The sequence below is a fragment of the Bactrocera oleae genome, chromosome 3, assembly GCF_042242935.1.
Source record: "Bactrocera oleae isolate idBacOlea1 chromosome 3, idBacOlea1, whole genome shotgun sequence".
Classification (NCBI taxonomy): domain Eukaryota; kingdom Metazoa; phylum Arthropoda; class Insecta; order Diptera; family Tephritidae; genus Bactrocera; species Bactrocera oleae.
In genome coordinates, this window is record NC_091537.1 from 45852592 (window position 1) to 45879190 (window position 26599).

Below are 26599 nucleotides of genomic sequence, written 5' to 3' on the forward strand. Positions count from 1 at the left end.
TCCTTAAATTTGAAAAGGGCAGTACAACATAAAAATACAGGGGATCCAATGGAATGCGATATCTGATCAGCTTTCATATCCTACTGAATCAATATCCGCATTATCCGCAATAACATTTTTGACCCCGCAGGATGGCTTTCGCCAATTATGATACAAGCGAAAATCCCAATTCTTCTTCACTTAGAAAAATAGTCACAATCCTCAAACAATCTTAACGATATCCGAATCTACCGATTCTTGGCCACAATCGCCCACTTCCATACATAGAAAGTCCAAAAATCGACTTTTCTCTTACTATAGTGCCTCATAGTTGCCTAAATTTTCATAATCAAATACAATTCAAAATTAAAGTTAAGGAATCACCATACTTGCAATGTGATACAGTGACGCACCCAGACTTACATGAGCAAAGGTCGCACTTATCGCATCTATCTAAGCGCTCATCATACGGGTAGTTTATGGGAAACACTTGTAAAAGTTGTAAGTCTCAGTTCAAAAAAGTGAGCGAAAATCACAAATCTCACTCTCGCAAGATCCCTCTTCAAAAGTTTGAAAGGAGCACCCATTCTGGCCATATCTGAGCCAGGCGTGGAGTCGCTATCCTCATAAGCCGATAATAAAGAGATTGCAAATAATTGCTGATAATACAGAAAAGGCAAATCATAAATAATCCGCATAAACAATCGATACAAGAAAAAAATCGTAAATACAATCACTCCTTAGTGTATTGCCAACTATAAAACCAAAAAAATTGTCAGAATATAGTTGCGTATCTCAAGTCTATACCACAATACAAATCGCAAGCAAAACCACTTGTTCTTGATAAGTTGATTAAAACCAAAATTGCTTCTTACATCTAATATTCGCGCCTCGGCTACTCCATCAACAGTACGCCGAAATACATTCAACAGCACATATGTGTAATACTAGGCAAAATATTCGCTTAGGGGCACAGGATGTTTAAATGAGCTAAGCCTCAGTACCACCACTCTCTCCGGTAACAACTGGCGCACCCTAATGCAACACACCACACCAGAGAACAATCACAGGTTCTCACCACTCGATGAAAACACACTATAACACGGCACCTGTACATCTAACAAAAGGGACGGGATCATCGCCCTCACATCATCTTTCGTTATCGTCTACGGGCCTGAGAGCCACATCATCTTTCGCTTATACACATTCGATTAAATAGTGATCCTACGCGCTAACTAGACTTCTCAGCGGTACAGCGCGTTTAACTCAAACCTTCATTGTTCGGACATCATTTTCGCGCAATCAGCTGGTTTTGTTTCCAGTCCAGCACAACTACTTTTATTAAATTTTAATTGTTTAATAATTATTAATTTGTTAAATAAATAAATTTGAACGGAGTTCAATTATAAAACTAATGATTCGAGTGCTTCCTAATATTATAATTATAATCCTATTTAAAGCTGGTGAAAATAAATTTCGTGCTCCCAATAAATTGGGTATATTTTTATTCAAATATAATTGCAGAGGACGGAGAAAAACTCTCAATGCGCTGTCCGAGCAAGAAATCGAGTGATATTTTTCACAATGGTTATTCTAAGGTAGGTTGCCTTATTTTGTGCTTTAAGGTTGGAAAGACCAAATATTTACATTGTTTGCCTCCTCTAGGTTGTATTGCCTTGCAGTGCATGATGCAGGTCTCCACGCTTTGCACAAAGTATGTAGCCGAGAAGTGCCATCTGTCGGCCGAGCCTTTCGAATGGTTGATTGGTGATATTGAACCACGTTTTCAACAAGCATTAGCCAACCCTGGCGAAAAAGTGAGTGCTCTGAACGCGCAGAGTTTGGATAAACTTTTAAATATTTTTACTTGAACGCGTAGAGTTTGGATAAACTTTTAAATGTTTTTACTTGACACTCAACACTTTAAATTTTGCTGGTACGTTGTCAAATAATGAAACATTGAGTGTGCGGCGCCGAGGAGGCTAAGAATTTAGTATGTCTCGGGGGACCTTAATATAGGTAATCCGTGTTAATCATTTGTTTGGCTAACAAAGAAACGGTAAGGTAACTAAAGAAAATGTAACGGGAAGAAACATAAGGTTATATGTTCGAATTTTAGTAAACATTTTGACGTTTCTTAATATTTAACCAAGATAACCACCGTAGATAACATATTAATGCTAGGAGTATTTTAAATATTGTAGCCTTCAACTTTTATTTATTAACAAACTTCCATGCATTTATTTTTAAAATATAATGAAGATACTTCAACACATAATAAAGAAAATTATTTTTAATCCTTTTGTTATTCATTTTAGATATTTGCAAATTTCATTCAATATCGACCTTATAGTTTTAAATTAAAAAATGTAAGTTACCTATTAGTATTAAGTACTAAATTAATTAATTTAAAATCTTTTTGTTTAGTTAGCATACATGTATATACATAATGTTTCAATATACAATTAGTTTCCGCAAACTAACTATTAGTAAATTAATGTAACTATTATTGTAAACTAAACTAAACGCTTAGAATTAATATTAACTATCAATAAACCATACAAAAGGTTTTTAACAAAAAAATAATGATAAAATAGTATATGCATACGTTTATAAATGTTAGCAAAACAGTGATTGTAAGAAGGAAAATTTAGTGTATAATGTATATATGTATATAGGTATAAATGCTAATACTTGAAATCTAACGTAACGTTCATCCTGCAAATAAAGATAGAAAACCAAATGGCTACTTTTGGAAGAATTGTTTTTAAATTAAAAAATTACGACGACAAGCTTTTCTTGTTAACAAGGATAAACCAGTCGGTGTATAATATACTATAGAATATTGTAAGTCTGTCCGAAACAGCAAATTAATGTGGAAGAACGACTGGTAATTACCCCCATTTGTCCCCAATGTCAACGTGGCAACACTTCAAGCTGTAAAGCTGTAATTTGTTTGCTGTGAACTTTTGTGTTTTATTTTGCAAAATTCTTAAACTTTAATTGATTTTTTAGTGATTTAATACAATATTTAGTAATTTAACTCTGAGGTGCAAGTTAAGTAATAAATAATCTTAAGTTTTATGCATTATTAAAAAGTTGAAATTTTCGAATTTTTGGTGCGGAGTCAGCTTTTTGTTTCATTTTGTTTATTTTATTCTATTTTCTCTCTTTATTTATCTCATTTACTTTTTTATTCCCAGCTGTGCTGCGTGTAGCTTTTTATTTGTGCATCTAAAACTATAGCGAGTAGTTTTTTGCTTTTTTTGAACTGTCTCGGTTTTGAACTTTGATAAAGAAAAAATTACTATTATTTTTGCGCTTGATCTTAATGGAATTTATTATTATTAATATTTTATTAACGCACTAATTTTTTATATATCTATTAAATTTTGTTCTACTTACTCTTTTATTTGATCTTCATTCTTGTTGTTTATTATGTCTTGTAACTTCCCCAATTGTAACATTAAAGGCGAGCCAGATCGCTACGTTTCATGCTGGCTTTGTGATGGGCTTGCCCATATTAAATGTGGTGGACTGACAGGAGATTCTATTCTCGACTGTAAGGGATTGCGTTGGTCCTGTTTAAATTATAGATCTATTGAAATCGATCTTTTTAAAGTTTATAGGGAGACACGCAATGGCTTTAACGAAATCGGTCGAGATCTTGTAACCCTCACTGAAAAATTTTGGCACTACGAAAAATTGTTCAAATCTGTTAAGTGCCTGAATGATTCTCATGAATCCTCCAAACCTGCTTCTAAGCGTAAACGTCCTTCCGATGAAGTATCACTCAGTTCTTCTGTACAGAAAAGAACGTCTTCTCCCAATGACCTAACAAATCTCTCTTCTCTTTGCCCTCAAGGTGATAAGCCGTCAACTTCCAAAGAGCTCAATTCTCCAAAAACGAATAGTGTCTCACAATTCAAGTGGCTCCCCCTAATACCTTAGTAACATTTATTAAAAATTTGGTAGTTATTCCACCTAAAAAGCCTATATTTATTTCTAGACTTGCCAAAGATACCTTGGTGGAGGACATTAAGTCTTACATTTCGTCAAGTATAAAAATTAATGATATTGTTTAAATGACCATAAACTCCTCCCGCCAAGTACACCGCTTCACCCGGAACATAAGAGCACACCCTAGGATAACCCACTACAATATACCACACTCATACATCACCACACGGGACAACGCAACACACCACAGCATCGCGCCTGAACACCGCCTCAGCAAACAAAAAGGATGGTCTTCGCAACAGATAAAACACCTTCGATTAGAAAGCGAAAATCCGTTTTAACAGCATAAAAAACGGTTACCAAACTGACACAGTTCCGAGTATATTTCAAAATACATACTTATATATTTAAAAAAAAATGGATCTTAACTTATTGCCCAATTAATAGCTTACCTTCGTGTATTCAAACACACCATCAAGAACTAAAACACCAATTCAAGTATACACTTGCACATCAGGATTACATTCAATAAGTAAGCAATGGCAAAATATCAAACATATAACAAACAGAGAAAGAAATAAAAATACAACAGACAAACAGACATGCATATGCATATCGAATTAACGCTTACATATAATATCTAAATATATATATATAAAAAGTTTAAAAATTACAAAAAAATAAAATAGTAAACGTTGTAATAAAATGAATACTACTAAAATAGAACAAAAAATAAGAAAAAACGTTACCTTCGGTTGCACTGAAGCTATTTTACCCTTGACAAATTCAAGTCTCCGTATAATTACTTGATTCCGATCTAATTTCGTGAAGATACCTCGTCAAATAAAAAAGCTTTCCATACAAGTACTTTCTACCGATTGTTCACTTTTTACGGCAGCTATATGCCATAGTGGCCCGATATCGGCCGTGCCGACAGATGAGCAGCTTCTTAGTGAGAAAAGAACAGGTGCAAAATTTAAGATAGATAGCTTAAACACTGAGGGACTAGTTTGTATATAGACAGACAGACGGACATAGCTAAATCAACTCAGCTCATCTACTGATCATTTATGTATATATTTTCTAGAGTCTCCGACGTCTCCTTCTGGGTGTTACAAACTTCGTGGCTAACTTAATATACCCTATTCAGGGTATAAGAATGACTCGGTACAGAAATAAGAAAATATGAACTTTAAGTTAATGCACCAAATTAATGATAAGATCACTTATCCTTATGTTTTTTAAAAATGCACAAATAAATCACTAAATAAAAAATATTAAAACTGACAAATCGCCCAAAAATTCACAGCTCAGAAAAAAAGTTTGATATGCGTGCTAAATTTTGTATTATTTTATTTTGTTTAATAGATTCCAAAATCGTTTATAAAAAAGGTAAGTTCTTGAATTTTATGTTTTTTCTAAATAATTTATTTAATATTGTTTAAATGAGCTAAGCCTCAGTACCACCACTCTCTCCGGTAACAACTGGCGCACCCTAATGCAACACACCACACCAGAGAACAATCACAGGTTCTCACCACTCGATGAAAACACACCATAACACGGCACCTGTACATCTAACAAAAGGGACGGGATCATCGCCCTCACATCATCTTTCGTTATCGTCTACGGGCCTGAGCGCCACATCATCTTCCGCTTATACACATTCGATTAAATAGTGATCCTACGCGCTAACTAGACTTCTCAGCGGTACAGCGCGTGGGTGATCAAATATACATAGTGAAAATAAAATACATAATTATGTATACCCATACTTAACACAAAGTTTAGTGACAGAACATATAATAAAAATAAAAAAACCAACGAAAAGAGTGCAGTGAAACAAAACAGTTAAAAACACAAAGTGCATTTAAAAAACAAAAACTACAAAACTGTATAAGCAAACAAAAAAAAAACTAAAAGACATATCGGGCGCGAAACCTAAAAGCACTTAAACACAAAACAGAAATAAAAACAAAATAAACGGGCGCGGATTTAAACACATAAACTCGAATTGTTTAAACAACAAATAACACAACACTGCTGGAAGACTTCAAAAGAAGAGGAAGGAATGAATTGGAACAAAACGCCCAGGCTCATAAACATACACATATAATATATTTTCATGGATGGAATACCAAGTGAGCGTATTTACTCCTTAAATATTTATTATACGAAAATGCCCATATGTATGTACAATTTATAGGTTTATATATAACTATATAATACCTGTAATACCAAATCCGTTTAACAATTTAATACGGTTACCAAACTGGTTCAATTTTCGGGTTTAATTTACGGGAAAACCGAAAACAGTTTGGTGTAATATATAGACACATACATAAAATCAAATATCTAATTATTTAATGCCTATCTACTAGCTTACCTTTGTGTATTCAAACACACCATTTAACAAACACAAAAAACAAATTCAAGTATATACTTGCACATTTCTCCAGCAATACCCTTTATGTTAAAAAAAAAAAAAAAAAAAAACAATAAGCAGGATTGCATAAACTAAGTAAGCAAAGGCACAAGTATAAATCGAAATTCAAATATAAAAAACAAAAAGAGAAAAAAAAACATACATATATGCATATTTCCTTAATGCTTACATCTTATATCTATATATATTCTTGATATACATATTTACATACAAACTTACAAACATATATACATACGTGCAGACGGGACATAGCTGCATATTACTAATTTCTTTTCTCGCGCTCTCTCTTCGTATTGCGAACATACGAACGAGCGTTTACATAAGATCATACGGCATAGAATTTGCCTATCCCATTTTACTCTACACTGGGAATAATTAAATTAAAATTTAAAATAATTTCTAAAAGTATACACTTTAAATTCGCAAGTAATTTAACAGCGGTAAAGTTAAAACGAATTCACTGAATTAATTTGAAAACTATCAAAAACAAAATACAAAAAAAAAAAATATAACCAACAACATACTTACGTACATACATATGTATACATATATTGGTATATACAATTTTATATAATATTTTCAAAGTCCTCATAGGCAATTATCCGGCAATACCCCTTGTAACAAACAAGCAGGATTGCGTACAAAAAAAACTAAAAGCACATTGATCTCTTCAACGAGCTCTCAATTGCATTAGAAAATTAATATATATACGCACAAACAATCCGTGCATACTTATATACAAAGTGTATTGATCTCTTCAATGAGCTCTCAATTTCACGAGCACATAAATATATACTTACAAGTCCGTGTATTAGGGTGTACCTAAATACATCAACATAAGGACATAAAAAGTATTACTGAATTAAAAGTGCGATTTTTAATAATTAAATTAATTTAAGCAAGACAATCAAATTGACAAATATTTTAACATACTAAACAAAAAAAAAATGATGAATGTGGATAAAAATCAAATTATACCTGCAGAAGCTACACGCGCAAGCCAGGTTGCCACAAAGCAAATAAAAGGCAAAAATATTTGTGCCACCAAATTCATTTCTGAGAATGACAGATTAACACGATACTGTACTCGATTTTCATCTTCACCGATTCAAGACATCTCTGAATCGTTATTGGAAATAAAAAAACAAAATATTGACAATTTTTGGACTCGTCTCCAAACGGCTCATGACGCCATTGTAGATTATGACAATTCAGATCTACCACACGATTTTAAATCATCGGCTTACGCACTATACGAAAACTGCTTAAACCAGCACGAAGAAACAAAAGCTATGATTTCTGATCAATTAAAGCTAATAAAAGCGATTGCACCTACTCCACATCCGAGAGTAGAGCTGCCGCAAATTCTAAGTCAAGAGGCAAGTTCAGGCATCCATCTCGAGGTGCCCGCATGTGACACAGAAATATTTTATGGAGGTTATGAAGAATGGCCGTCCTTCCGGGACATGTTCACTGCCGTATACATCCAAACTTATCAAAAGCGCAAAAATTGTATCACCTCCGATACAAAACTAAAGGTCAAGCAGGCGTAATAGTCAAACAGTTCACACTAAATGACGACAATTTCAATTTGGCTTGGGAAGCTCTAAAAGCAAGATATGAAAATGAAAGAATATTGGTCGATAAACAAGTAACGACACTAATAAACTTGCCTAAAATTCAAAAAGAAACAAGTGATGAATTTATAAGACTACAATCCACTGTTTCAAACTGTTTGTCGGTTTTATCGACACAAAATATTCCCACAGACAGCTGGGATCCTATACTGGTAAACATATGCACTGCCGCATTACCAGAAAAATCGTTACTTTTATGGGAGCAATCGCCCTCATTACGAAAGAAATGCCCCACGTGGCAACAAATGAAAGACTTTCTAACTACCCAGTACGAAATCGCTGAAAGGGTAGACAAAAAGCTAATTAAAACAAAAATTGTACAACACGACCAAAAAAGAAGCTTCAATAGACCCCAAGCTAGTAGCAAAAATAAATTAAACAGAAGCTTTTACAAATCTCAATTGTTCACATCCGAACTAAATAAATATACGTCATGCAAAATATGCACAAGAGGGCATAAACTACAATCTTGCGAGAAATTCAAAAAATTAAAAATTAAAGAAAGAAACTATTTCGTGAGATCAAAAAAATTATGTACAAATTGCTTGTCACATGAGCATACGTGTAAAAATTGCAAAAGCAAATTCAATTGCTTATATTGTTACAAAAGACACCACGCAATGCTTCATTACAGCAAATTTCCCATATCACCCTAAAGAAGCGCTTTTACAAAAAGAACCACGGGTTTAGTTTCAACTGCAAATCCCGAAGACCAAAATATCGAAAATTGCCAAATGACACCATGTTGCTCAAAGGCACAAAACACTCAAACGCTACACAGCGAAATACAAAATAGGGTATTACTACCCACAGCAGTCATCTCCATCGAACATCGAGGAGAACTCTACAAACTTAGAGCCCTAATAGACCAAGGATCCCAACGATCCTTCATAGCGTCTAGGGTACAAAATAGGCTACAACTGCCAACAAAACTAGCCAATTTTGAAATCACGGGAATGGGCAGAAGAGTAGTCCAAAACTCAAACAAAATCTGTCCCATTACCCTAACTTCCCCCAAAGCGGATAAGCGCATTAAAGCAGAAGCTATTGTCCTACCGCAACTTACAAATATGCTTCCAAGCTATCATATAAATAGCAAGTATTGGCAAAAGGTTTCACACCTAAAGCTAGCAGATCCCAACTGCAACACCCCCGCTCAAATAGACATTCTATTAGGCAGCGACCTTATACCGCAAATAATGCTTGAAGGTGTTGAAAAAATCTTCTACAAAGCCACAACTACTCGATCAAATAATGGCCGGTACGTCGTACGACTACCACCAAAGCCACAATCTTCCAACACTCTACAAATTGGCACAAAAAACCATGTCAGAGTTTCTTCTGACAACCCCAGTGTTAAAAACACAAATATCTATAATTCAACCAAATCATCGAGATATATTACTAAGTATTCGAAAAGAAAATTTGTTGTACACTAATTTCCTTAAATTTGAAAAGGGCAGTACAACATAAAAATACAGGGGATCCAATGGAATGCGATATCTGATCAGCTTTCATATCCTACTGAATCAATATCCGCATTATCCGCAATAACATTTTTGACCCCGCAGGATGGCTTTCGCCAATTATGATACAAGCGAAAATCCTAATTCTTCTTCACTTAGAAAAATAGTCACAATCTTCAAACAATCTTAACGATATCCGAATCTACCGATTCTTGGCCACAATCGCCCACTTCCATACATAGAAAGTCCAAAAATCGACTTTTCTCTTACTATAGTGCCTCATAGTTGCCTAAATTTTCATAATCAAATACAATTCAAAATTAAAGTTAAGGAATCACCATACTTGCAATGTGATACAGTGACGCACCCAGACTTACATGAGCAAAGGTCGCACTTATCGCATCTATCTAAGCGCTCATCATACGGGTAGTTTATGGGAAACACTTGTAAAAGTTGTAAGTCTCAGTTCAAAAAAGTGAGCGAAAATCACAAATCTCACTCTCGCAAGATCCCTCTTCAAAAGTTTGAAAGGAGCACCCATTCTGGCCATATCTGAGCCAGGCGTGGAGTCGCTATCCTCATAATCCGATAATAAAGAGATTGCAAATAATTGCTGATAATACAGAAAAGGCAAATCATAAATAATCCGCATAAACAATCGATACAAGAAAAAAATCGTAAATACAATCACTCCTTAGTGTATTGCCAACTATAAAACCAAAAAAATTGTCAGAATATAGTTGCGTATCTCAAGTCCATACCACAATACAAATCGCAAGCAAAACCACTTGTTCTTGATAAGTTGATTAAAACCAAAATTGCTTCTTACATCTAATATTCGCGCCTCGGCTACTCCATCAACAGTACGCCGAAATACATTCAACAGCACATATGTGTAATACTAGGCAAAATATTCGCCTAGGGGCACAGGATGTTTAAATGAGCTAAGCCTCAGTACCACCACTCTCTCCGGTAACAACTGGCGCACCCTAATGCAACACACCACACCAGAGAACAATCACAGGTTCTCACCACTCGATGAAAACACACTATAACACGGCACCTGTACATCTAACAAAAGGGACGGGATCATTGCCCTCACATCATCTTTCGTTATCGTCTACGGGCCTGAGAGCCACATCATCTTTCGCTTATACACATTCGATTAAATAGTGATCCTACGCGCTAACTAGACTTCTCAGCGGTACAGCGCGTTTAACTCAAACCTTCATTGTTCGGACATCATTTTCGCGCAATCAGCTGGTTTTGTTTCCAGTCCAGCACAACTACTTTTATTAAATTTTAATTGTTTAATAATTATTAATTTGTTAAATAAATAAATTTGAACGGAGTTCAATTATAAAACTAATGATTCGAGTACTTCCTAATATTATAATTATAATCCTATTTAAAGCTGGTGAAAATAAATTTCGTGCTCCCAATAAATTGGGTATATTTTTATTCAAATATAATTGCAGAGGACGGAGAAAAACTCTCAATGCGCTGTCCGAGCAAGAAATCGAGTGATATTTTTCACAATGGTTATTCTAAGGTAGGTTGCCTTATTTTGTGCTTTAAGGTTGGAAAGACCAAATATTTACATTGTTTGCCTCCTCTAGGTTGTATTGCCTTGCAGTGCATGATGCAGGTCTCCACGCTTTGCACAAAGTATGTAGCCGAGAAGTGCCATCTGTCGGCCGAGCCTTTCGAATGGTTGATTGGTGATATTGAACCACGTTTTCAACAAGCATTAGCCAACCCTGGCGAAAAAGTGAGTGCTCTGAACGCGCAGAGTTTGGATAAACTTTTAAATATTTTTACTTGAACGCGTAGAGTTTGGATAAACTTTTAAATGTTTTTACTTGACACTCAACACTTTAAATTTTGCTGGTACGTTGTCAAATAATGAAACATTGAGTGTGCGGCGCCGAGGAGGCTAAGAATTTAGTATGTCTCGGGGGACCTTAATATAGGTAATCCGTGTTAATCATTTGTTTGGCTAACAAAGAAACGGTAAGGTAACTAAAGAAAATGTAACGGGAAGAAACATAAGGTTATATGTTCGAATTTTAGTAAACATTTTGACGTTTCTTAATATTTAACCAAGATAACCACCGTAGATAACATATTAATGCTAGGAGTATGTTAAATATTGTAGCCTTCAACTTTTATTTATTAACAAACTTCCATGCATTTATTTTTAAAATATAATGAAGATACTTCAACACATAATAAAGAAAATTATTTTTAATCCTTTTGTTATTCATTTTAGATATTTGCAAATTTCATTCAATATCGACCTTATAGTTTTAAATTAAAAAATGTAAGTTACCTATTAGTATTAAGTACTAAATTAATTAATTTAAAATCTTTTTGTTTAGTTAGCATACATGTATATACATAATGTTTCAATATACAATTAGTTTCCGCAAACTAACTATTAGTAAATTAATGTAACTATTATTGTAAACTAAACTAAACGCTTAGAATTAATATTAACTATCAATAAACCATACAAAAGGTTTTTAACAAAAAAATAATGATAAAATAGTATATGCATACGTTTATAAATGTTAGCAAAACAGTGATTGTAAGAAGGAAAATTTAGTGTATAATGTATATATGTATATAGGTATAAATGCTAATACTTGAAATCTAACGTAACGTTCATCCTGCAAATAAAGATAGAAAACCAAATGGCTACTTTTGGAAGAATTGTTTTTAAATTAAAAAATTACGACGACAAGCTTTTCTTGTTAACAAGGATAAACCAGTCGGTGTATAATATACTATAGAATATTGTAAGTCTGTCCGAAACAGCAAATTAATGTGGAAGAACGACTGGTAATTACCCCCATTTGTCCCCAATGTCAAGCTGTAAAGCTGTAATTTGTTTGCTGTGAACTTTTGTGTTTTATTTTGCAAAATTCTTAAACTTTAATTGATTTTTTAGTGATTTAATACAATATTTAGTAATTTAACTCTGAGGTGCAAGTTAAGTAATAAATAATCTTAAGTTTTATGCATTATTAAAAAGTTGAAATTTTCGAATTTTTGGTGCGGAGTCAGCTTTTTGTTTCATTTTGTTTATTTTATTCTATTTTCTCTCTTTATTTATCTCATTTACTTTTTTATTCCCAGCTGTGCTGCGTGTAGCTTTTTATTTGTGCATCTAAAACTATAGCGAGCAGTTTTTTGCTTTTTTTGAACTGTCTCGGTTTTGAACTTTGATAAAGAAAAAATTACTATTATTTTTGCGCTTGATCTTAATGGAATTTATTATTATTAATATTTTATTAACGCACTAATTTTTTATATATCTATTAAATTTTGTTCTACTTACTCTTTTATTTGATCTTCATTCTTGTTGTTTATTATGTCTTGTAACTTCCCCAATTGTAACATTAAAGGCGAGCCAGATCGCTACGTTTCATGCTGGCTTTGTGATGGGCTTGCCCATATTAAATGTGGTGGACTGACAGGAGATTCTATTCTCGACTGTAAGGGATTGCGTTGGTCCTGTTTAAATTATAGATCTATTGAAATCGATCTTTTTAAAGTTTATAGGGAGACACGCAATGGCTTTAACGAAATCGGTCGAGATCTTGTAACCCTCACTGAAAAATTTTGGCACTACGAAAAATTGTTCAAATCTGTTAAGTGCCTGAATGATTCTCATGAATCCTCCAAACCTGCTTCTAAGCGTAAACGTCCTTCCGATGAAGTATCACTTAGTTCTTCTGTACAGAAAAGAACGTCTTCTCCCAATGACCTAATAAATCTCTTTTCTCTTTGCCCTCAAGGTGATAAGCCGTCAACTTCCAAAGAGCTCAATTCCCCAAAAACGAATAGTGTCTCACAATTCAAGAGGCTCCCCATAATACCGTAGGAACATTTATTAAAAATTTGGTAGTTATTCCACCTAAAAAGCCTATATTTATTTCTAGACTTGCCAAAGATAACTTGGTGGAGGACATTAAGTCTTACATTTCGTCAAGTATAAAAATTAATGATATTGTTTAAATGACCATAAACTCCTCCCGCCAAGTACACCGCTTCACCCGGAACATAAGGGCACACCCTAGGATAACCCACTACAATACACCACACTCATATATCACCACACGGGACAACGCAACACACCACAGCATCGCGCCTGCACACCGCCTCAGCAAACAACACGGATGGTCTTCGCAACAGATAAAACACCTTCGATTAGAAAGCGGAAATCCGTTTAAACAGCATAAAAAACGGTTACCAGACTGACACAGTTCCGAGTATATTTCAAAATACATACTTATATATTTAAAACAAAAATGGATCTTAACTTAATAGCTTACCTTCGTGTATTCAAACACAATATCAAGAACCAAAAAACCGATTCAAGTATACACTTGCACATTAGGATTACATTCAATAAGTAAGCAATGGCAAAATATCAAACATAAAACAAACAGAGAAAGAAATAAAAATACAACAGACAAACAGACATGCATATGCATATCGAATTAACGCTTACATATAATATCTAAATATGTCGTTATATATATATTTTTACTAAACAAATATATATTATATATACAAAAATATATTTACAAAGTGCATAAGGGAAAATACCTGAACATTATTCACTTCGCTTTCGGGCGCTCTTCGCAGTGCGAACATACATATTTATACATATGGCATATAATATATGCCTACACCCTACTTACATTGGGTCCTTTACACTATAAAAAATTTCCAAAATTATATAAAAAGTTGAAAAATTACAAAAAAATAAAATAATAAACGTTGTAGTAAAATGAATACTACTAGAAATTAAAAAAAAATTTATAATTTATTAAAAACAAATTATAACAAGTAAGGAAGGGCTAAGTTCGGATGTAACCGAACATTTTATACTCTCGCAAAGTTAAATGGTATACTCGTTTGAGACTTCTTTTTGGATTGACAGATATTTTCACTGGGCAGTGGGGTCCACATATTTAGTACTCAGGGGCTTGAACAGTTTTGGTTCGATTTAGACAATTTTTGGTCATAAGGTGGCTACTTTAACCGATTAAAAACGCAAAATTTTACCCCGATACAATCATTGTTGCTTGATTTGCATACTGGAAAGTGAAAGAATCAATTAGAATTTAAAATGGTGTTATATGGGAAATAGGAGTGGTTGTAGTCCGATTTCGCCAATTTTCGCACTATAACATAGAAATATCAATAGAACGTTATGTACCGAATTTTGTTGAAATTGGTTAAGCAGATCTCAAGATATGGGTTCGAAAAGTGGGCTGTGCCACGCCCACTGTCTAATTTTGAACGCAGTTTCTGTAAAGTTATCCCATACCATCCCAGAAATAAAATTTAATGTCTCTGGCGAGTTTTGTGCTTGATTTATCGCGCTTTTAGTAGTTTTTAACAGTACCGTTATATGGGGAGTGGGCGGAGTTGCCACCCGATTTCAACTTTCATACTGTAGGTAGAGGTTCTAAAAACATTTGCTTCCAGTGAATTTTGTTATTATAGCTTTAGCGGTTTGGGAGGTATGCACATTAATCCTATAAGGGGCGGGAACAAGCCCACTTAAAAAAAAAATTAACTGCAGATGCCCCTTTTTAATGTGATCCTGTGTACCAAATAACAGTCTTGTATCTTATTGCGGAGCATAGTTATGGCAATTTATTTGTTTTTGATTAATGGCGTTTCGTGGGCGTGGCTGTGGGTCGATTACGCCCATCTGCAATACCAACCGTCTTCCGGTACCAAGAAACATGTCTACTATAGTTTCATAAAGATATCTCAATTTTTACTCAAGTTAGAGCTTGCACGGATGGACGGACGGATAGACGGACGGACGAACAGACAGTCACCCGGATTTCAACTCGTCTCTTCATCCTGATCATTTATACATATATAACCCTATATCTAACTCGATTAGTTTTAGGTGATACAAATAACCGTTAGGTGAACAAAACTATTATACTCTGTAGCAACAGGTTGCGAGCGTATAAAAAACGCGGTTAAATATACGTACATACATATTAAAACATATACAATTGTAGTTGTACATTTTTTTAAAGTCCACATTGGCATATATTCCGCATTACCCCTTGTATCAAACAAGCAGGATTACGTACACAAAAAAATAAAAGCACATTGATCTCTTCAACGAGCTCTTAATTTCACGAGCACATAAATACATACTAACAAGTCCGTGTATTAGGGAGTACCTAAATACATCAACATAAGGACATAAAAAGTATTATTGAATTAAAAGTGCGATTTTTAATAATTAAATTAATTAAAGCAATACATTCAAAATAAAACCACAACAAAATCATATTGCAAGTAAATACAGTTTACACAGAGAAAAATTTAATTCGTTTTGACAAATATTAGTACTAAAAAAAATGATGAATGTGGATAAAAATCAAATTACACCCGCAGAAGCTACACGCACAAGACAGGTACCACAAAGCAAATAAAAGGCAAAGATATTTGTGCCACCAAATTCATTTCTTATAGTTATTAGAAATAAAAAAGCAAAATCTTAACAATTTTTGGACTCGTCTCCAAGCGGCTCATGACGAAATAGTAGAAACTGAGTCATCAGATCTACCACAAAATATTAAAACCTCGGCTTTCACAAATTATGAAAACTGCTTGGACCAGTACGAAGAAACAAAAGCTATGATTTTCGATCAGTTAAAGCTAATAAAAGCTATTGAATCCAAATCAAGAGGCAAGTTCAGGCATCCATCTCGAGGTGCCCGCATGTGACACAGAAACATTTCATGGTGGTTATGAAGAATGGCCGTCTTTCCGGGACATGTTTACAGCCGTTTACAGCAACCATCCAAAATTATCAAAAGCGCAAAAATTGTATCACCTCCGATACAAAACAAAAAGTCAAGCAGGCGCAATAGTAAACAGTTCGGACTAAATTACGACAATTTCAATTTGGCTTGGGAAGCTCTAAAAGCAAGATATGAAAATGAAACAATATTGGTCGATAAACAAGTACCGACACTAATAAACTTGCCTAAAAGAAACAAGTGAATGATTTATTAGACTACAATCCACTGTTTCTAATTGTTTGTCGATTTTATCGACACAAAATATTCCCACAAACAGCTGGGACCCTATACTGGTAAACATACGAAAGAAATGCCCCACGTGGCAACAAAAGAAAGACTTTCTAACTACCCAATATGAAATCGCTGAAAGGGTAGATAAAAACTAATTAAAACAAAAATTGTTCAACACGACCTAAAAAGAAGCTTCAATAGACCGCAAGCTAGTAGCAAAAAAAAAATTAAACAGAAGCTTTTACAAAACGCAATCGTTCACATCCGAACAAAATAAACATACTTCATGCGAACTATGCATGAGAGGGCATAAACTACAATCTGGCGGGAAATTCAAAAAATTAAAAATTAAAGAAAGAAACTTTTTCGTGAGATCAAAAAAATTATGGACAGGAAATTTCTCATATCATCCCAAAGAAGTGCTTATAAGAAAAGAACCACGGGTTTAATTGCAAAAGCAAATCCCGAAAATAGGCAAAAAGTTTCACACCTATTTTAATACTTACAGAACCAATTTCCACATCAACAACTCAAGTTGACGAAAACTCTAAAGAATACGTGAATTCACAATTGAGAAAATAGAGGGAGTTAGAAAAACGACCCCTCATATCAAATACAACCCCAGGTGATCAGTATTGAGAAGACTTCCACAAAGTCACAACTACTCGAGCAAATAATGGCCGGGACGTCGTACGACTACCACTAAAGCCACAACTTTTCAACACTCAACAAGTTGGCACAAAAAACCAAGTCAGAGCTTCTTCTGACAACCCCAGTGTTAACAACACAAATATTTATAAAACAACCAAATCATCCAAATATATTACTAAATATACCAAAAGAAAATTTGTGGGACACTAATTTCCAACAATATAAAAATACAGGGGATCCAATGGAATGCGATATCTGACTAGTTTTCATGTCGTACTGAGTCAATATCCGCATTATTCGCAATAATAATTTCGACTCCGCAGGATGGCTTTCGCCAATTATGATACAAGCGAAAATCCTAATCATAATTCTCATATAATGTAAACGATATTCGAATCTCCCGATTCTTGGCCACAATCGCCCACGCCTATACATAAAATCGTTCGCAGTATAGTTGACCTTGAAAGTCGAAATATCGACACCTATCTTACTATAGTGGCTTATAGTTGCCTCAATTTTCATAATTATAAATAATTCAAAAATCAAGTTAAGGGATCACCATACTCCCAGTGCGAAACAGTTCCGCACCTAGACTTACAAAACGTAATGGTCGCACTTATCCCATCTATCTAAGCGCTCATCATATGGGTAGTTTATGGGAAACACTTTTAAAAGTTGCAAATCTCACTTCAAAAAAGTGGGTAAAAATCATAAATCTCACTCTCGCAAGATCCCTCTTCAAAGGTTTCAAAGAAAAACTCTTTCTGGCCATATCTGAGCCAGGCGTGGCGTCGCTATCCTATAAGCCGAAAAAGAAGAAATAGCATAGAAAAGCCGCTAATACAGAAAAATCAAATAATAAAAAATCTGCACAATAAACCGATAAAAGAAAAAATCGGAAATACAATAAGTAGTAAAACCAACTACAAAATCAAATAAACACGTAAATTTACTACCTCAAGCACCAACTCCAATATCAAAATACACATCCATTTACAACCAAAATAGCTTCTTACATTTACATTTATCAGCACTACGCCGAAATATTATACATGCAACAGCATATACGTGTATTACTAGGCAAAATATTCGCCTAGGGGGCCCAGGATGTTTAAATGACCATAAACTCCTCCCGCCAAGTACACCGCTTCACCCGGAACAAAAGGGCACACCCTAGGATAACCCACTACAATACACCACACTCATACATCACCACACGTGACAACACAACACACCACAGCATCGCGCATGCACACCGCCTCAGCAAACAAAAAGGATGGTCTTCGCAACAGATAAAACACATTCGATTAGAAAGCGATCCAGGGCGCTACGTATACAATTTTCGATAATTGATGAGACATTGGACAGAAGCGGTCCTGCGTCCTGCGATTAACCTTCTTCGACATCACTACGTCAACCTTTTTCGTGCAACACCGATCTAGTTCGCGCCTTCCTTTGATCCCGTTCTGTAGGCGTCTGCCGGTTTCCATTCGCTACCGACACCGTTAAAATTCGATCATATCGTATTGTGATTCAAATAAAATATTGTGCTCTCCCTGTGCTCTTGTTCTACCAGAGGACTCGTATTATCCTGTTTTGGAAATATCTGTCGAAATCATGAGCAATGTACGAGATAATAATTATCAAACTTCGTGCTTTTGTACTCGGTTCAACTTTGCAAAAGCTAATTTTAAAAAGTTAAATACAGAACTTTGTACAATATCATGGCCTAATAATAATGGTGAAATTGAATTGGGTGTCTGTCATTTTAATAACATTATTACATTGAAAAGTATGTTCCAATAGTAATTTCTAATAAAAGTAAAAGTAGAAGTCCGTGATTTTCGGAAGAGTTAAATAAATTGAAAAGCAGAAAAACTCCAGCCTTTAAACATTTAAAAAAAACCGGTTCACTTGTCGACTATTCTAAATATTCTGTATTGCGTCGACAATATTTTGACCTAAACAAAAAATGTGATAATAATTACTTAAATAAAGTAATAAAGAATGTTGTGAGTAATCCAAAATCGTTTTATGATTTCGTCAACTCCAAACGCAGGATTTCCAAATTTCCGTCCGCGCTGAAATACAAATGTATCATTTCAAGTGGCAATGTTATTATATCCAATATGTTTGCAGCATTTTTCAAGTCAAACTACTATAATAATTCTTCCAAAACTTTTTCTTATCAGCAAGTCATGTGTTTGAATACTTTAATTAACGCTCCAATTATTTCTGAAGAAGACGTCTTACTTAATTTAAATAAGTTAAAACCATCTTTTAGTTACGGCCCAGACATGATACCCTCATGCTTCCTAAAAAATAGTGCCAAATATACTTGTGTTTATTTGCCTTTGACAAGGATATTGAATTCCTCTCTTAAACACGGTCATTTATAATTCCTTTGCATAAAATTGGATTTAGATCCAACATTGAAAACTATAGAGGTATCGCAAAACTCTCACTGACCATATAACCTTATCGATTTCTCCGTTAATTTCCTCATCTCAGTATGGATTTCGTAAAGGGAATTCGACTATAACAAAATTGCTTGAATTTGTAAACCATGTATCATTGGGTTTAAAGGAACATAAGCATACGAATGTTATATACAGACTTTAGCAAAGCTTTCGATAAAGTAAACCTCTCGATTCTCATACATAAACTTGATCTGCTGGACTTTCAGCCAAGATTTCTTCAATGGGTAGCTTCCTATCTTTATAATAGAACACAACGAGTGATATTTGAGGATACACCTTCAGATACAATTAATGTTTCTTCAGGTGTTCCGCAAGGGCATCTTGGCCCGATTCTGTTCTTGTTGTTTATTAATGATATCTCTTCAGTAATAGAATTCTCAAAAATTCTATTATACACTGACGACGTAAAGCTTTTTAAATCATACACTTCAACTGAGGAAAGGTGTCTGTTGCAAACAGACTTAAACAATATGGTTGCATGGTGTGATAGAAATGATTTGCCATTTAATCTGAATAAATGTAAGACGATGTGCATTTCCCGTAGATCTGTGCACCCCTCTTCTAATGTAATAAACACCATATTCTGGTGCAAGTTTTTAACTATGTTGATTTGGGAGTTAATATGGACCCTAAGCTTAATTTTTGTCTTCATATTGATACCATGGTCTTGAAAGCAAAAGCTGTCCTCAGTTTTGTTAAACGTTGGTCTCAAGAATTTAGAGATCCGTATATTACTAAAACACTTTATTCAACTTTGATTAGACCTATATCGGAAAATGGCTCTATTGTATGGAACCCTAACTACCAAATCCATTCTGACAAGTTAGAGTCGGTTCAAAAACAATTTTTACTTTTCGCCTTAGCGCATTTCCGATGGGATTCTAGGGTAAGTCCACCTCCATACACTAGTAGTTTAAAACTTAATTTACCTACATTTTCTAGTCGTAGGGAAATGCTTGGCATAATATTCGTAGTGAAAATCTTGAATTGAACAGTTTGCAGTACATTTCTCCTGTCTGAAATTAAATTTAATATCCCGGTTCGCTTTTCGAGGCAGTTTAGACCTTTAAAATCCTGTAGATCAAATTTTGAACTAAACGAGCCATTCCGCCGTATATGTCATGATTTTAATTCTCATTCCAGCACTTTTGACTTATCTGACTAACGTATGCGGATTGCGCCCCTCGCGTCAGTTGGACGGTAGGAGGGTAATCGTTGGGTTATTATTATTATAAAAATATACCTAAGCGAGCCGACTGTCGCATAATACACGCACATTGCTGCTGATTTTTTAAAAATATGAAATATACCAAAGTGTCTTGGAGCGATTGACGAGAAGCATCTAGCCATTATTCATCCACAAAACTCAGGCTCGTTGCTTTATAACTGTTAAAAGTCCTATAGTATAGTTTTAATGGCAACCTGTGCTGCTTGGTATACGCTGACATCTGCCAGCATTGGTAGCTATGGCAGACAAAGTGACGGAGATAACACTTAATGATTTAAAACATTTTAATAATTATTAACTTTAATTTTAGAGTGCTTTCCAGCAATCTACGTTTGGTCAAGCACTCCTGAGAAACAGATTGCCACTTCCACCAAGAACTCCTTTTGGAATGAATGCAAAACACATTTTCCACATTTCTTTGTAGGTGACGCAGCGTTTCTATTGAAGGAAAACTTAATGCGACCTTATCCCTGTTTACAGCTACCACGAAACAAATTTTTTGTATTTTAACTGCTCGCTGGCGTGTTCTGCAAAAGGTCATAGACTTATGTCTAGAGAACTGGGAAACAATTGTGTTAACGTGCTTGGCTCTGCACAATTTTGTAATTCGGAATGATCATAAACGCTGGTATTGTCCAGATACATTTGTAGACACAGACAGCGCAGAGCATGGAATACTGCAAGGAGAATGGCGTAAAGAGTTGGAGAGTATTGAGGTGCATTGCATTCAATAACTATATTCCGACGCAATGCATCTAATAGCGCATTCCGTTTAAGGGACTTTTGGCAGAATATTTTTTAAACCAAGGAGCGGTTTTATTTCAAGAAAGTCATGTAAGTAGTAAAAAAATGGGGATCCCTCATTTGGTGGAGGAAAACCCTTCACCAGCTGGGGTAGAATCGCCATGAATTTTGGGGTGAAAATAGTGAAAGGAGAATATATACATACACACATATATATGCGTGACCGCCGTGACCGCAAGTGTATATTTTGCGGTTTTGTGGTTTGCGGTTTGTGGTTTGCGGCTAACTTTCTAGGATACGCGTTCGTAAATTTGTGAAATTTATCTACACCAATAAAGATTTCTTCAGCATAGAAAGATAGATAAAATGGTGCATAATTAATGTCTTATTTTCTTTTAATGACGGATGTACATATTGATTTATGTCATTCCGTGTGCAAATATGAACATGTGCGTTGGCGCCAAAAAACGTTACTTAGTCGGTGCGCCGCAGCATAAGTAATATTTATTAGTTTAAGTGTTAGTAAAAGCATATCTCAACTATTATAAGAACATACAAGTATACATTCCCCTCCATTAAAGCAAAATATTTTCCTTCGATAATATGTTCACATATCTTTGAACATGCATTAATATATACTTATATTTGCCTAAACTAATTTTAAATAATAATTTCTTTCCGTTGGCAATATGTTAAAATATCTTTGAACATCCTTATCATAGAATATGCCGAAATAATACATATGTAACACACAAACTTATGCATTCCTCCTGCAATAACAAAGATTAAAAAATGCATATGGAATTATAAACACACATCTAAACGAGATTCTTACGTACGTAGCACATGATTACAGGAATTGTAAATTAAATGATTACACACAAAAATATATTTGAAAAGAAACCCATATCATATAAAATACATACAAACATTCACATATACACATACATTTTATTAAATAAGTAAGATTTCTACATAATATATAAGGACAAGTAAATGTGTAATATAATTGGAATGAATATATTCTCAGCCCAATGAAGGTCTTTATTTTTCTCCCACCGGTGGCAAGAGTATAAAGATTCTGCATTGAGTTTAAACATTTTGATCCTTTGAGCCGGGAAATATAGAAAACTGGTTTTAAAGTGGAAGCGCTTGAAGACGAAGCTGATGCAATCAAACACATTTTGAAAGACGAAGATGAAGCAAAGAAAAAGAATATTATGTGGACGATCTCGAGCAACCAACAAGTACGGATCGATGAGCGGCTGCATATTTTATCATGGGAACAACACTGGATTCTGATTTCTCTTATGAAGAGCAACATGACGATGTGGAAATTACAGTCTCCGATGACGGGGGAATAACAGCAGAAGATTACTCATATGATTCTAATTTTTGTACTATACCCAAAAAGTATGGTAATCCACAAATAAAGAAACGTAAAATCAAGGGTACACCGCCGTTTGATGAAAAAGAAGAAAAGCCGACAGAACACTCTTGCGACGAATATAAACAAATAGTTACGAATTAACTATCATAAATATAACTTAGGAAGGCTCATAGTTATCGTATACAAAGCATGACGAACTGCGTCGATTAAGGCATTCCTGTCTGTTTCTATGTACTCGAACTAGTCCCTTATGATTCTTTTTTCATTTGACCTCTACAAACTTCCCGAAAAAATCGAAATGTCATGGCGCACAATACGGATTAGAACCTATTTCCCAAACTCCATGAGGTGCAAAAGTTGCCAACTTCTAGGCCACACAACTTAACGTGCATCGATCATCCTTCCTCTTCACGCTCTTGTCCCAAATACCTTCAATCGAAAAAATTAAAAAAATAACAACAAAAAAAAGTATCAATGCGAGAAGCATTGAGGTTATACAAAGAACAATTACCCCCCGCAACCACAAACTCATCTTTCGCCTCTTTTACTAAAGAAAATGCAAACAATAAAATAACAAACGTGATTCCCACCGCTCACCATCTCTCCCCCCAACCATTCCCCACAGACCAATCTCAAACAACTGATCTTCTTCCACAACAGAAGAAAACTTAAAAGAGAGCAATAACTGCTATGTAATTACTACCCACCAAAATTCCCCAATTGAAACTGCAAAAGAAACAACAAACAGCAATCCTAAAGTTTCCCCAAACAAAAACAAACTCAACCACAGTAAGCATACCACTCAATCCAAAACAGTCCATAACCGATTCTTTTAGCAACTAAAATCTCTCTCTCTCTCTCTTCATATAAATTCGATCTCTCTTCACCTACTTGCTCGTACAATATCTCTCCTCACGTAATTATCACATCAAACGATAAAGATCAGTTATTCTCAAAATTCCTTCTCACTTTTTTCTCTATTCTCATATCGCTAAGAAATGTTCAAATTTCTGCAATGGAATATGAATGATTTCTACAACAATTACACTGACCTAGAAGTACTCATACAAGAACAATCCCCAAGTGTTATATCACTGCAAGGGACACACCTTTCATTTAACAACACAGCTGCAGCAGAGAACTTAAAACAACGAGAAGGTGTAGGTTCGACAGCGAACAATTTGTAGGATTTTATCAAGGAGTTCACCTCACATGCACGAGAAACAAATAACATTTCTCGCTTTTATAACAGCGGTGAATCTGTAAACATACGCACTCTTAACATAACCAAACGGCGAATATTGAAGAGAATATAATATGTGAGCAAAACTGGGCATATTGATATGCCATTTGAAATATATTTCCTCTTATTGAACTATTATTTATTATTTTATGTAAATTCATTTTTACTTTCTTGTGAGTTATTAATAATAATTTAAACATATTTTGATATATTTCTTAAAAGAGTGCTTGACACCATTATGGAGTCATAAAAGTACAGAATTGTGTTTTGCCGTCGGCATTTTCATATCATGTGTAAAAATATTTGTAAATTTGTCTACAAACAACATATGTATGTAGATATGAACACTCATTACTTCATGTGAAATCTCCGTTGACACGGTCAACCAATGATCGAAGCTCATGTTCTTTGCTTGTATGTCAAAGAGTCAATCTGTCAAAGGACTGACGCGACGACAAAGCGTCACAACATTGTGTTGTTGGTAGAAAATCCGAGATGTGCCGAAAAATAACCGAACGCTCGCCGATTGTCATCGCTTCCCTTGCCGCTCTAACAGCTTTGCCCACAAATCATTGTAGGTATGTATGTTTTTATATGAACATGCATACATATTGACGAAGATTTTTGCGAGCCACGGAAAAATATTTTAGAATTGTGAAATATTTTAAATCGACAAAAGCTTTGTTGCCACTTTTGTCATTGATTTCTGTGTTTTCTGTGTTTGCAGGGTTGTCACTTTTCCCTTCTAGATGGAACATCAGAAATATGTTCAATTTATGATTTCTAGCTTTTGCCATCGTCGCGAAAAGACGCTTGTGGGCACTCGCATGCTCGGGGAGATGTGTAAGTCGTTTGCTTTTATGAATGAAACGACTTAAGTAGCTTATTGATTGTGCGCCAGCGTTCATGAATGAAAATGTTGTTGGTGTGTGATTTACTACAAATTTAGGATTTGTCAATTTGGCTGCCATATTGATTTGCGTATGCATTACTTATTTTGCAATGTCATACGCATATTTCTGCATACATACTTACATATAGAGCAGGGCGCGCACATGTATTTATTGATAAGTGATAATATATTATTATTATATATTATTATCTTATATAACATCTTGATGTACATATGTACATACATAAATTATTAATTCTGTAACAATTGAAATTAGAAAATTATGAAAATAGTAAAATATCATTTTTTGCATAATCTTTCGCATTTTATCATGCCTCATTTGTGCAAAAAAAATCATATTTTATCAATTTTTTATCATTAAAATCGTTTATATGGCAAAAAATAATCATGCATATGTGTAGTGGCATTTGTATTTTTTGTTTTCTCATTCATTTCGCTTAATTTTTCTCTTTATATTGGGAGATACGTAATTTGTCAGAGAACGTTGTTATAAAATCTCATTTCTGTTAAATAACAGCAAATATTACAGAAAATGGTGAACTCCTTGATCTCAATTTTTCAGCCAACCAATCGAGCATCATACAAAATTCAATTTGCACCTTCTCGTTGTTTTAAGTTCTCTGGCTCCAGTACGTTAACAATACTCTGCCTTTATCTCCAACCTAACACAAAACCTTACTAGCAAGCAAGGAGTTGCTACTCTAATAAAAAGAGATATTCCACACAAACTTCTTCCTACATGTTTTAATATCGCTATAATAACAGTGGAAATTTTTAATGGACTCAAATTAATCATCCTAACAGTTTATATCCCACCATCACACCGAAATTTCAATATTAAAGAACTCCGCGATACCCGTAATTATACTTGGCGATTTCAACGCCTGGAGTATTCTTTGGGACTCCGAATGTACTAATCAAAAAAATAAAATCCTAGAAGACCTTATATTAGCGGAGAACTTCTTTCTACACACAATTCGTTCACGAATGTAGACCTGGTCCTTTGTTCCTCTGCTATCGCCTACAAACTAAACAGCCAAACTTTAACCGAACTTTACCGAGCTTTCAAAACTCAGAGAAGAAAAATATACAAAAAAAACTCGCTCTATACACAATTTGATAAAATATAAAAAAGCCAATGCAGTGTTTCGAAAAATAAAGAAGCTAAGAGGGCTTGCCTACAAAAACTTACCGAAACTATTACTCCGTTAACAACCCCCAAGAAACAATCGGCCGACATAAAAATGCTATCAGGCTCCTATTCTCAAGTTAACCATAAACGTATCAATAGCCCAAATGGCCCAGTTTTCGACTCAAAAAACATAGCTAATCATTTCGTATCTGTATGGTCTGACTACTCTAGCGAGTCAAATTTCC

General features: G+C 34.6%; 1 pseudogene; it reads left to right on the forward strand.

Moving 5' to 3' along the window:
* Window positions 1-1523: 1523 nt before the first annotated feature.
* Window positions 1524-23207, forward strand: LOC118681304 (uncharacterized; annotated as a pseudogene).
* Window positions 23208-26599: the final 3392 nt, after the last annotated feature.